We start from the raw sequence: 11,325 nt of genomic DNA on the forward strand, positions 1-11,325 counted from the left end.
TGCAACTAGCGGCCTGCCACGCGCCCGATGGAATCTAGGTATGGCTAGAGACAGCCATGGGCAACACAAACGCTCGTTTATTTAGTCCCACATCGGCCAGCCGGGGAGAGACGGTCTGGTTTATAAGGAAGAGCGCTGCAGCTAGCATCGTCCCTTCGGGGACATCCGATAAAATTGGAACGATACAGAGAAGATTAGCATGGCCCCTGCGCAAGGATGACACACACAAATTGAGAAATGGTCCAAATTTTTTTGAGATTTCCGTGCAAGTCCCTGGAGCCTTTTTTCTTGCACTTGCATGTGCAGCTATTCGTACAGAAAGGCCCTTTAGTTTCCTTTCTCTATCAGAAGAGCACAACGAGGTTATTCCTAAACGTGCATGTGCCCTCCCCCCACGTGCGGCAACAACTATAGTATTTTTTTGTGTCAAGCATCGTTTGTTATTCCCTAACAAAAAACACAAGGGCCCATTATGCTCTTCCATTAATTTGGGCCACATCAAGAGAGATCCGGCTTGCAACTGGCGGCCTGCCACGCGCCCTATGGAAAGGCCCTGGGCAAATCAAACGCTCCTTTGTTTAGTCCCACATTGGCCAGCCGGGGAGAGTCAAACTGGTTGATAAGGCAGAGCGCCGCAGCTAGCATCGTCCCTGGAACGATACAAAGAAGATTAGCATGGCCCCTGCGCAAGGATGACACGCACAAATCGAGAAATGGTCCAAATTTTATTTGAGATTTTCCGCGCAAATCACTGGAGCCTTGTTTCTTGCACTTGCGTGTGCAGCTATTCGTACCGAAAGGCCCTTTAGTTTACTTTCTCTATCAGATAGGTCCTCAATACTGCCTTTTTAAATTTTGATCCACACGCTTTCTCTTCTTTGTTATTGCAGATATAACCTTTCTGGAGTAACTTTTATCTTTTTAATATATTATCACACGTTTATGGATTAGTCTTCCGTTTCAGTCCTCCCACATGTAGTGTGTTCCTTCAATTTTTTATTGTCTTTGTTCCTTACCATCAACTGTGATTCGGTCATAACGCAAAAAAATATGTTTCATTAGTCTAATTTGTTTATGTTACCACCTAAAAAACTCATCAAAGACTTGTGAGAAAACTCTCTCGGACACTAGGCTGGATTGTGGTACACTTGAAAGAATCTCATCTTCAAACCTTTTTGTCTTTAGTGTACAATAACCAGTGGTCGATGAATTACATAGGTCAACCGGTGAAATCTCAATCTTTATGTAGAAAATTATATATGTTGCATACCATTTTATATATCTAGTCACACCAAAGACACGGTAAGCCAGCTTAGCATGAACCTTTTGGCACTATGGTCTTTGCAATATGTAGTTGTGGCAATAACTTGATATCGTCTAAGCTCCTTCACGCACAAGTTTGCTTTTAAAAAAGTTTTGATTTGCATAATCCACCATTCATAAATTGTGAACAACCAAAAGGTTTTGTTGATCCCTCCTTTCCTAAACGTGCATGTGCCTTCCCCCACGCGCGGCAACAACTATAGTATTTTTTTGTGTCCAAGCATCGTTCGTTATTCCCTAACAAAAAACACGAGGGCATGTTATACTCTTTCATTAATTTGGGCCACATCAAGAGAGATCTGGCTTGCAACTAGCGGCCTGCCACGCGCCCGATGGAATCTAAGTATGGCTAGACACAGCCATGGGCAACACAAACACTCGTTTGTTTAGTCCCAGATCAGCCAGCCGGGGAGAGACGGTCTGGTTTATAAGGAAGAGCGCTGCAGCTAGCATCGTCCCTGTGGGGACATCCGATAAAATTGGAACGATACAGAGAAGATTAGCATGGCCCCTGTGCAAGGATGACACGCACAAATCGAGAAATGGTCCAAATTTTTTTGAGATTTCCGCGCTAGTCCCTGGAGCCTTTTTTCTTGCCCTTGCATGTGCAGCTATTCGTACAGAAATGCCCTTTAGCGTCCTTTCTCTATCAGAAGAGCACAACGAGGTTATTACTAAACGTGCATGTGCCCTCCCCCCACGTGCGGCAACAACTATAGTATTTTTTTGTGTCAAGCATCGTTTGTTATTCCCTAACAAAAAACACAAGGGCCCATTATTCTCTCCCATTAATTTGGGCCACATCACGAGAGATCCGGCTTGCAACTGGCGTCCTGCCACACGCCCTATGGAAAGGCCCTGGGTAAAACAAACGCTCGTTTGTTTAGTCCCACATCGGCCAGCCAGGGAGAGTCGGACTGGTTTATAACGCAGAGCGCCGCAGCGAGCCTCATCCCTAGAATGATACAAAGAAGATTAGCATGTCCCCTGCGCAAGGATGACACGCGCAAATAGAGAAATGGTCCAAATTTTATTTGAGATTTTCCGTGCAAATCACTGGAACCTTGTTTCTTGCACTTGCGTGTGCAGCTATTCGTACCGAAAGGCTCTTTAGTTTAGTTTCTCTATCAGAGAGGTCCTCAATACTGCCTTTTTAAATTTTGATCCACACGCTTTCTCTTCTTTGTTATTGCAGATATAACCTTTCTGGAGTAACTTTTAGCTTTTTAATCTATTATCACACGTTTATGGATTAGTCTTCCGTTTCAGTCCTCCCACATGTAGTGTGTTCCTTCAATTTTTTATTTTCTTTGTTCCTTACCATCAACTATGATTCGGTCATAACACAAAAAAATATGTTTCATTAGTCTAATTTGTTTATGTTACCACCTAACAAACTCATCTATGACTTATGAGAAAACTCTCTCGGACACTAGGCTGGATTGTGGTACACTCGAAAGAATCTCATCTCCAAACCTTTTTGTCTTTAGTGTACAATAACCAGTGGTCGATGAATTACATAGGTCAACCAGTGAAATCTCAATCTTTATGTAGAAAATTATATATGTTGCATACCATTTTATATATCTAGTCACACCAAAGACACGGTAAGCCAGCTTAGCATGAACCTTTTGGCACTATGGTCTTTGCAATATGTACTTGTGGCAATAACTTGATATCGTCTAAGCTCCTTCACGCACAAGTTTGCTTTTCAAAAAGTTTGGATTTGCATAATCCACCATTCATAAATTGTGAACAACCAAAAGGTTTTGTTGATCCCTCCTTTCCTAAACGTGCATGTGCCCTCCCCCCACGCGCGGCAACAAATATAGTATTTTTTGTGTCCAAGCATCGTTCGTTATTCCCTAACAAAAAACACGAGGGCATGTTATGCTCTTTCATTAATTTGGGCCACATCAAGAAAGATCTGGCTTGCAACTAGCAGCCTGCCACGCGCCCGATGGAATCTAGGTATGGCTAGACACAGCCATGGGCAACACAAATGCTCATTTGTTTAGTCCCACATCGGCCAGCCGGGGAGAGACGGTCTGGTTTATAAGGAAGAGCGCTGCAGCTAGCATCGTCCCTTCGGGGACATCCGATAAAATTGGAATGATACAGAGAAGATTAGCATGGCCCCTGCGCAAGGATGACACGCACAAATCGAGAAATGGTCCAAATTTTTTTGAGATTTCCGCGCAAGTCCCTGGAGCCTTTTTTCTTGCACTTGCATGTGCAGCTATTCGTACAGAAAGGCCCTTTAGTTTCCTATCTCTATCAGAAGAGCACAACGAGGTTATTACTAAACGTGCATGTGCCCTCCCCCCACGTGCGGCAACAACTATAGTATTTTTTTGTGTCAAGCATCGTTTGTTATTCCCTAACAAAAAACACAAGGGCCCATTATTCTCTCCCATTAATTTGGGCCACATCACGAGAGATCCGGCTTGCAACTGGCGTCCTGCCACACGCCCTATGGAAAGGCCCTGGGTAAAACAAACGCTCGTTTGTTTAGTCCCACATCGGCCAGCCAGGGAGAGTCGGACTGGTTTATAACGCAGAGCGCCGCAGCGAGCCTCATCCCTAGAATGATACAAAGAAGATTAGCATGTCCCCTGCGCAAGGATGACACGCGCAAATAGAGAAATGGTCCAAATTTTATTTGAGATTTTCCGTGCAAATCACTGGAACCTTGTTTCTTGCACTTGCGTGTGCAGCTATTCGTACCGAAAGGCTCTTTAGTTTAGTTTCTCTATCAGAGAGGTCCTCAATACTGCCTTTTTAAATTTTGATCCACACGCTTTCTCTTCTTTGTTATTGCAGATATAACCTTTCTGGAGTAACTTTTAGCTTTTTAATCTATTATCACACGTTTATGGATTAGTCTTCCGTTTCAGTCCTCCCACATGTAGCGTGTTCCTTCAATTTTTTATTTTCTTTGTTCCTTACCATCAACTATGATTCGGTCATAACACAAAAAAATATGTTTCATTAGTCTAATTTGTTTATGCTACCACCTAACAAACTCATCTATGACTTATGAGAAAACTCTCTCGGACACTAGGCTGGATTGTGGTACACTCGAAAGAATCTCATCTCCAAACCTTTTTGTCTTTAGTGTACAATAACCAGTGGTCGATGAATTACATAGGTCAACTGGTGAAATCTCAATCTTTATGTAGAAAATTATATATGTTGCATACCATTTTATATATCTAGTCACACCAAAGACACGGTAAGCCAGCTTAGCATGAACCTTTTGGCACTATGGTCTTTGCAATATGTACTTGTGGCAATAACTTGATATCGTCTAAGCTCCTTCACGCACAAGTTTGCTTTTAAAAAAGTTTTGATTTGCATAATCCACCATTCATAAATTGTGAACAACCAAAAGGTTTTGTTGATCCCTCCTTTCCTAAACGTGCATGTGCCCTCCCCCCATGCATGGCAACAACTATAGTATTTTTTTGTGTCCAAGCATCGTTCGTTATTCCCTAACAAAAAACACGAGGGCATGTTATCCTCTTTCATTAGTTCGGGCCACATCAAGAAAGATCTGGCTTGCAACTAGCGGCCTGCCACGCGCCCGATGGAATCTAGGTATGGCTAGACACAGCCATGGGCAACACAAACGCTCGTTTGTTTAGTCCCACATCAGCCAGCCGGGGAGAGACGGTCTGGTTTATAAGGAAGAGCGCAGCAGCTAGCATCGTCCCTTCGGGGACATCCGATAAAATTGGAACGATACAGAGAAGATTAGCATGGCCTCTGCGCAAGGATGACACGCACAAATCGAGAAATGGTCCAAATTTTTTTGAGATTTCCGCGCAAGTCCCTGGAGCCTTTTTTCTTGCACTTGCATGTGCAGCTATTCGTACAGAAAGGCCCTTTAGTTTCCTTTCTCTATCAGAAGAGCACAACGAGGTTATTCCTAAACGTGCATGTGCCCTCCCCCCACGTGCGGCAACAACTATAGTATTTTTTTGTGTCAAGCATCGTTTGTTATTCCCTAACAAAAAACACAAGGGCCCATTATGCTCTTCCATTAATTTGGGCCACATCAAGAGAGATCCGGCTTGCAACTGGCGGCCTGCCACACGCCCTATGGAAAGGCCCTGGGCAAAACAAACGCTCGTTTGTTTAGTCCCACATCGGCCAGCCGGGGAGAGTCGGACTGGTTTATAAGGCAGAGCGCCGCAGCGAGCCTCATCCGTAGAACGATACAAAGAAGATTAGCATGGCCCCTGCGCAAGGATGACACGCGCAAATAGAGAAATGGTCCAAATTTTATTTGAGATTTTCCGTGCAAATCACTGGAACCTTGTTTCTTGCACTTGCGTGTGCAGCTATTCGTACCGAAAGGCTCTTTAGTTTAGTTTCTCTATCAGAGAGGTCCTCAATACTGCCTTTTTCAATTTTGATCCACACGCTTTCTCTTCTTTGTTATTGCAGATATAACCTTTCTGGAGTAACTTTTAGCTTTTTAATCTATTATCACACGTTTATGGATTAGTCTTCCGTTTCAGTCCTCCCACATGTAGTGTGTTCCTTCAATTTTTTATTGTCTTTGTTCCTTACCATCAACTATGATTCGGTCATAACGCAAAAAATATGTTTCATTAGTCTAATTTGTTTATGTTACCACCTAGCAAACTCATCTATGACTTGTGAGAAAACTCTCTCGGACACTAGGCTGGATTGTGGTACACTCGAAAGAATCTCATCTTCAAACCTTTTTGTCTTTAGTGTACAATAATCAGTGGTCGATGAATTACATAGGTCAACCGGTGAAATCTCAATCTTTATGTAGAAAATTATATATGTTGCATACCATTTTATATATCTAGTCACACCAAAGACACGGTAAGCCAGCTTAGCATGAACCTTTTGGCACTATGGTCTTTGCAATATGTACTTGTGGCAATAACTTGATATCGTCTAAGCTCCTTCACGCACAAGTTTGCTTTTAAAAAAGTTTTGATTTGCATAATCCACCATTCATAAATTGTGAACAACCAAAAGGTTTTGTTGATCCCTCCTTTCCTAAACGTGCATGTGCCCTCCCCCCACGCGCGGCAACAACTATAGTATTTTTTTGTGTCCAAGCATCGTTCGTTTTTCCCTAACAAAAAACACGATGGCATGTTATGCTCTTTCATTAATTTGGGCCACATCAAGAGAGATCTGGCTTGCAACTAGCGGCCTGCCACGCGCCCGATGGAATCTAGGTATGGCTAGACACAGCCATGGGCAACACAAACGCTCGTTTGTTTAGTCCCACATCAGCCAGCCGGGGAGAGACGGTCTGGTTTATAAGGAAGAGCGCAGCAGCTAGCATCGTCCCTTCAGGGACATCCGATAAAATTGGAACGATACAGAGAAGATTAGCATGGCCCCTGCGCAAGGATGAGACGCACAAATCGAGAAATGGTCCAAATTTTTTTGAGATTTCCGCGCAAGTCCCTGGAGCCTTTTTTCTTGCACTTGCATGTGCAGCTATTCGTACAGAAAGGCCCTTTAGCGTCCTTTCTCTATCAGAAGAGCACAACGAGGTTATTACTAAACGTGCATGTGCCCTCCCCCCACGTGCGGCAACAACTATAGTATTTTTTTGTGTCAAGCATCGTTTGTTATTCCCTAACAAAAAACACAAGGGCCCATTATTCTCTCCCATTAATTTGGGCCACATCACGAGAGATCCGGCCTGCAACTGGCGTCCTGCCACACGCCCTATGGAAAGGCCCTGGGTAAAACAAACGCTCGTTTGTTTAGTCCCACATCGGCCAGCCAGGGAGAGTCGGACTGGTTTATAACGCAGAGCGCCGCAGCGAGCCTCATCCCTAGAATGATACAAAGAAGATTAGCATGTCCCCTGCGCAAGGATGACACGCGCAAATAGAGAAATGGTCCAAATTTTATTTGAGATTTTCCGTGCAAATCACTGGAACCTTGTTTCTTGCACTTGCGTGTGCAGCTATTCGTACCGAAAGGCTCTTTAGTTTAGTTTCTCTATCAGAGAGGTCCTCAATACTGCCTTTTTAAATTTTGATCCACACGCTTTCTCTTCTTTGTTATTGCAGATATAACCTTTCTGGAGTAACTTTTAGCTTTTTAATCTATTATCACACGTTTATGGATTAGTCTTCCGTTTCAGTCCTCCCACATGTAGTGTGTTCCTTCAATTTTTTATTTTCTTTGTTCCTTACCATCAACTATGATTCGGTCATAACACAAAAAAATATGTTTCATTAGTCTAATTTGTTTATGTTACCACCTAACAAACTCATCTATGACTTATGAGAAAACTCTCTCGGACACTAGGCTGGATTGTGGTACACTCGAAAGAATCTCATCTCCAAACCTTTTTGTCTTTAGTGTACAATAACCAGTGGTCGATGAATTACATAGGTCAACCAGTGAAATCTCAATCTTTATGTAGAAAATTATATATGTTGCATACCATTTTATATATCTAGTCACACCAAAGACACGGTAAGCCAGCTTAGCATGAACCTTTTGGCACTATGGTCTTTGCAATATGTACTTGTGGCAATAACTTGATATCGTCTAAGCTCCTTCACGCACAAGTTTGCTTTTCAAAAAGTTTGGATTTGCATAATCCACCATTCATAAATTGTGAACAACCAAAAGGTTTTGTTGATCCCTCCTTTCCTAAACGTGCATGTGCCCTCCCCCCACGCGCGGCAACAAATATAGTATTTTTTGTGTCCAAGCATCGTTCGTTATTCCCTAACAAAAAACACGAGGGAATGTTATGCTCTTTCATTAATTTGGGCCACATCAAGAAAGATCTGGCTTGCAACTAGCAGCCTGCCACGCGCCCGATGGAATCTAGGTATGGCTAGACACAGCCATGGGCAACACAAATGCTCATTTGTTTAGTCCCACATCGGCCAGCCGGGGAGAGACGGTCTGGTTTATAAGGAAGAGCGCTGCAGCTAGCATCGTCCCTTCGGGGACATCCGATAAAATTGGAATGATACAGAGAAGATTAGCATGGCCCCTGCGCAAGGATGACACGCACAAATCGAGAAATGGTCCAAATTTTTTTGAGATTTCCACGCAAGTCCCTGGAGCCTTTTTTCTTGCACTTGCATGTGCAGCTATTCGTACAGAAAGGCCCTTTAGTTTCCTATCTCTATTAGAAGAGCACAACGAGGTTATTCCTAAACGTGCATGTGCCCTCCCCCCACGTGCGGCAACAACTATAGTATTTTTTTGTGCCAAGCATCGTTTGTTATTCCCTAACAAAAGCCACAAGGGTCCATTATGCTCTTCCATTAATTTGGGCCACATCAAGAGAGATCCGGCTTGCAATTGGCGGCCTGCCACGCGCCCTATGGAAAGGCCCTGGGCAAAACAAACGCTCTTTTGTTTAGTCCCACATCGGCCAGCCGGGGAGAGTGGGACTGGTTGATAAGGCAGAGCGCCGCAGCTAGCATCGTCCCTGGAACGATACAAAGAAGATTAGCATGGCCCCTGCGCAAGGATGACACGCAAAAATCGAGAAATGGTCCAAATTTTATTTGAGATTTTCCGCGCAAATCATTGGAGCCTTGTTTCTTGCACTTGCGTGTGCAGCTATTCGTACCGAAAGGCCCTTTAGTTTACTTTCTCTATCAGAGAGGTCCTCAATACTGCCTTTTCCAATTTTGATCCACACGCTTTCTCTTCTTTGTTATTGTAGATATAACCTTTCTGGAGTAACTTTTATCTTTTTAATCTATTATCACACGTTTATTGATTAGTCTTCCGTTTCAGTCCTCCCACATGTAGTGTGTTCCTTCAATTTTTTATTGTCTTTGTTCCTTAGCATCAACTATGATTCGGTCATAACGCAAAAAAATATGTTTCATTAGTCTAATTTGTTTATGTTACCACCTAACAAACTCATCTATGACTTGTGAGAAAACTCTCTCGGACACTAGGCTGGATTGTGGTACACTCGAAAGAATCTCATCTTCAAACCTTTTTGTCTTTAGTGTACAATAATCAGTGGTCGATGAATTACATAGGTCAACCGGTGAAATCTCAATCTTTATGTAGAAAATTATATATGTTGCATACCATTTTATATATCTAGTCACACCAAAGACACGGTAAGCCAGCTTAGCATGAACCTTTTGGCACTATGGTCTTTGCAATATGTACTTGTGGCAATAACTTGATATCGTCTAAGCTCCTTCACGCATAAGTTTGCTTTTAAAAAAGTTTTGATTTGCATAATCCACCATTCATAAATTGTGAACAACCAAAAGGTTTTGTTGATCCCTCCTTTCCTAAACGTGCATGTGCCCTCCCCCCACGCGCGGCAACAACTATAGTATTTTTTTGTGTCCAAGCATCGTTCGTTTTTCCCTAACAAAAAACACGATGGCATGTTATGCTCTTTCATTAATTTGGGCCACATCAATGGAGATCTGGCTTGCAACTAGCGTTCTGCCACGCGCCCGATGGAATCTAGGTATGGCTAGACACAGCCATGGGCAACACAAACGCTCGTTTGTTTAGTCCCACATCAGCCAGCCGGGGAGAGACGGTCTGGTTTATAAGGAAGAGCGCAGCAGCTAGCATCGTCCCTTCGGGGACATCCGATAAAATTGGAACGATACAGAGAAGATTAGCATGGCCCCTGCGCAAGGATGACACGCACAAATCGAGAAATGGTCCAAATTTTTTTGAGATTTCTGCGCAAGTCCCTGGAGCCTTTTTTCTTGCACTTGCATGTGCAGCTATTCGTACAGAAAGGCCCTTTAGTTTCCTTTCTCTATCAGAAGAGCACAACGAGGTTATTCCTAAACGTGCATGTGCCCTCCCCCCACGTGCGACAACAACTATAGTATTTTTTTGTGTCAAGCATCGTTTGTTATTCCCTAACAAAAAACACAAGGGCCCATTATGCTCTTCCATTAATTTGGGCCACATCAAGAGAGATCCGGCTTGCAACTGGCGGCCTGCCACACGCCCTATGGAAAGGCCCTGGGCAAAACAAACGCTCGTTTGTTTAGTCCCACATCGGCCAGCCGGGGAGAGTCGGACTGGTTTATAAGGCAGAGCGCCGCAGCGAGCCTCATCCGTAGAACGATACAAAGAAGATTAGCATGGCCCCTGCGCAAGGATGACACGCGCAAATAGAGAAATGGTCCAAATTTTATTTGAGATTTTCCGTGCAAATCACTGGAACCTTGTTTCTTGCACTTGCGTGTGCAGCTATTCGTACCGAAAGGCTCTTTAGTTTAGTTTCTCTATCAGAGAGGTCCTCAATACTGCCTTTTTCAATTTTGATCCACACGCTTTCTCTTCTTTGTTATTGCAGATATAACCTTTCTGGAGTAACTTTTAGCTTTTTAATCTATTATCACACGTTTATGGATTAGTCTTCCGTTTCAGTCCTCCCACATGTAGTGTGTTCCTTCAATTTTTTATTGTCTTTGTTCCTTACCATCAACTATGATTCGGTCATAACGCAAAAAATATGTTTCATTAGTCTAATTTGTTTATGTTACCACCTAGCAAACTCATCTATGACTTGTGAGAAAACTCTCTCGGACACTAGGCTGGATTGTGGTACACTCGAAAGAATCTCATCTTCAAACCTTTTTGTCTTTAGTGTACAATAATCAGTGGTCGATGAATTACATAGGTCAACCGGTGAAATCTCAATCTTTATGTAGAAAATTATATATGTTGCATACCATTTTATATATCTAGTCACACCAAAGACACGGTAAGCCAGCTTAGCATGAACCTTTTGGCACTATGGTCTTTGCAATATGTACTTGTGGCAATAACTTGATATCGTCTAAGCTCCTTCACGCACAAGTTTGCTTTTAAAAAAGTTTTGATTTGCATAATCCACCATTCATAAATTGTGAACAACCAAAAGGTTTTGTTGATCCCTCCTTTCCTAAACGTGCATGTGCCCTCCCCCCACGCGCGGCAACAACTATAGTATTTTTTTGTGTCCAAGCATCGTTCGTT

General features: G+C 43.0%; 12 non-coding genes and 2 pseudogenes across 12 annotated transcripts; all 14 read left to right on the forward strand.

Moving 5' to 3' along the window:
- The first annotated feature begins 149 nt into the window (after positions 1–149).
- On the forward strand, positions 150–252 carry LOC123088730 (U6 spliceosomal RNA). The gene has a single exon (XR_006442040.1). It is a non-coding gene; the product is annotated as a U6 spliceosomal RNA (small nuclear RNA).
- Positions 253–648: 396 nt separating this feature from the next.
- Positions 649–728, forward strand: LOC123088826 (uncharacterized; annotated as a pseudogene).
- A 1,049-nt stretch (positions 729–1,777) lies between these two features.
- Positions 1,778–1,880, forward strand: LOC123088767 (U6 spliceosomal RNA). The gene has a single exon (XR_006442076.1). It is a non-coding gene; the product is annotated as a U6 spliceosomal RNA (small nuclear RNA).
- Positions 1,881–2,255: 375 nt separating this feature from the next.
- Positions 2,256–2,356, forward strand: LOC123088854 (U6 spliceosomal RNA). Its single transcript, XR_006442130.1, has one exon. It is a non-coding gene; the product is annotated as a U6 spliceosomal RNA (small nuclear RNA).
- Positions 2,357–3,405: 1,049 nt separating this feature from the next.
- On the forward strand, positions 3,406–3,508 carry LOC123088739 (U6 spliceosomal RNA). The gene has a single exon (XR_006442049.1). It is a non-coding gene; the product is annotated as a U6 spliceosomal RNA (small nuclear RNA).
- Positions 3,509–3,883: 375 nt separating this feature from the next.
- LOC123088855 (U6 spliceosomal RNA) lies at positions 3,884–3,984 on the forward strand. Its single transcript, XR_006442131.1, has one exon. It is a non-coding gene; the product is annotated as a U6 spliceosomal RNA (small nuclear RNA).
- A 1,050-nt stretch (positions 3,985–5,034) lies between these two features.
- On the forward strand, positions 5,035–5,137 carry LOC123088753 (U6 spliceosomal RNA). The gene has a single exon (XR_006442062.1). It is a non-coding gene; the product is annotated as a U6 spliceosomal RNA (small nuclear RNA).
- A 375-nt stretch (positions 5,138–5,512) lies between these two features.
- Positions 5,513–5,613, forward strand: LOC123088840 (U6 spliceosomal RNA). Its single transcript, XR_006442125.1, has one exon. It is a non-coding gene; the product is annotated as a U6 spliceosomal RNA (small nuclear RNA).
- A 1,049-nt stretch (positions 5,614–6,662) lies between these two features.
- Positions 6,663–6,765, forward strand: LOC123088760 (U6 spliceosomal RNA). The gene has a single exon (XR_006442069.1). It is a non-coding gene; the product is annotated as a U6 spliceosomal RNA (small nuclear RNA).
- Positions 6,766–7,140: 375 nt separating this feature from the next.
- LOC123088856 (U6 spliceosomal RNA) lies at positions 7,141–7,241 on the forward strand. The gene has a single exon (XR_006442132.1). It is a non-coding gene; the product is annotated as a U6 spliceosomal RNA (small nuclear RNA).
- A 1,049-nt stretch (positions 7,242–8,290) lies between these two features.
- LOC123088740 (U6 spliceosomal RNA) lies at positions 8,291–8,393 on the forward strand. The gene has a single exon (XR_006442050.1). It is a non-coding gene; the product is annotated as a U6 spliceosomal RNA (small nuclear RNA).
- A 396-nt stretch (positions 8,394–8,789) lies between these two features.
- On the forward strand, positions 8,790–8,869 carry LOC123088818 (uncharacterized; annotated as a pseudogene).
- A 1,050-nt stretch (positions 8,870–9,919) lies between these two features.
- LOC123088721 (U6 spliceosomal RNA) lies at positions 9,920–10,022 on the forward strand. Its single transcript, XR_006442032.1, has one exon. It is a non-coding gene; the product is annotated as a U6 spliceosomal RNA (small nuclear RNA).
- A 375-nt stretch (positions 10,023–10,397) lies between these two features.
- On the forward strand, positions 10,398–10,498 carry LOC123088841 (U6 spliceosomal RNA). The gene has a single exon (XR_006442126.1). It is a non-coding gene; the product is annotated as a U6 spliceosomal RNA (small nuclear RNA).
- The last annotated feature ends 827 nt before the right edge of the window (positions 10,499–11,325 follow it).

This window comes from Triticum aestivum, chromosome 4A, assembly GCF_018294505.1.
Source record: "Triticum aestivum cultivar Chinese Spring chromosome 4A, IWGSC CS RefSeq v2.1, whole genome shotgun sequence".
NCBI lineage: Eukaryota > Viridiplantae > Streptophyta > Magnoliopsida > Poales > Poaceae > Triticum > Triticum aestivum.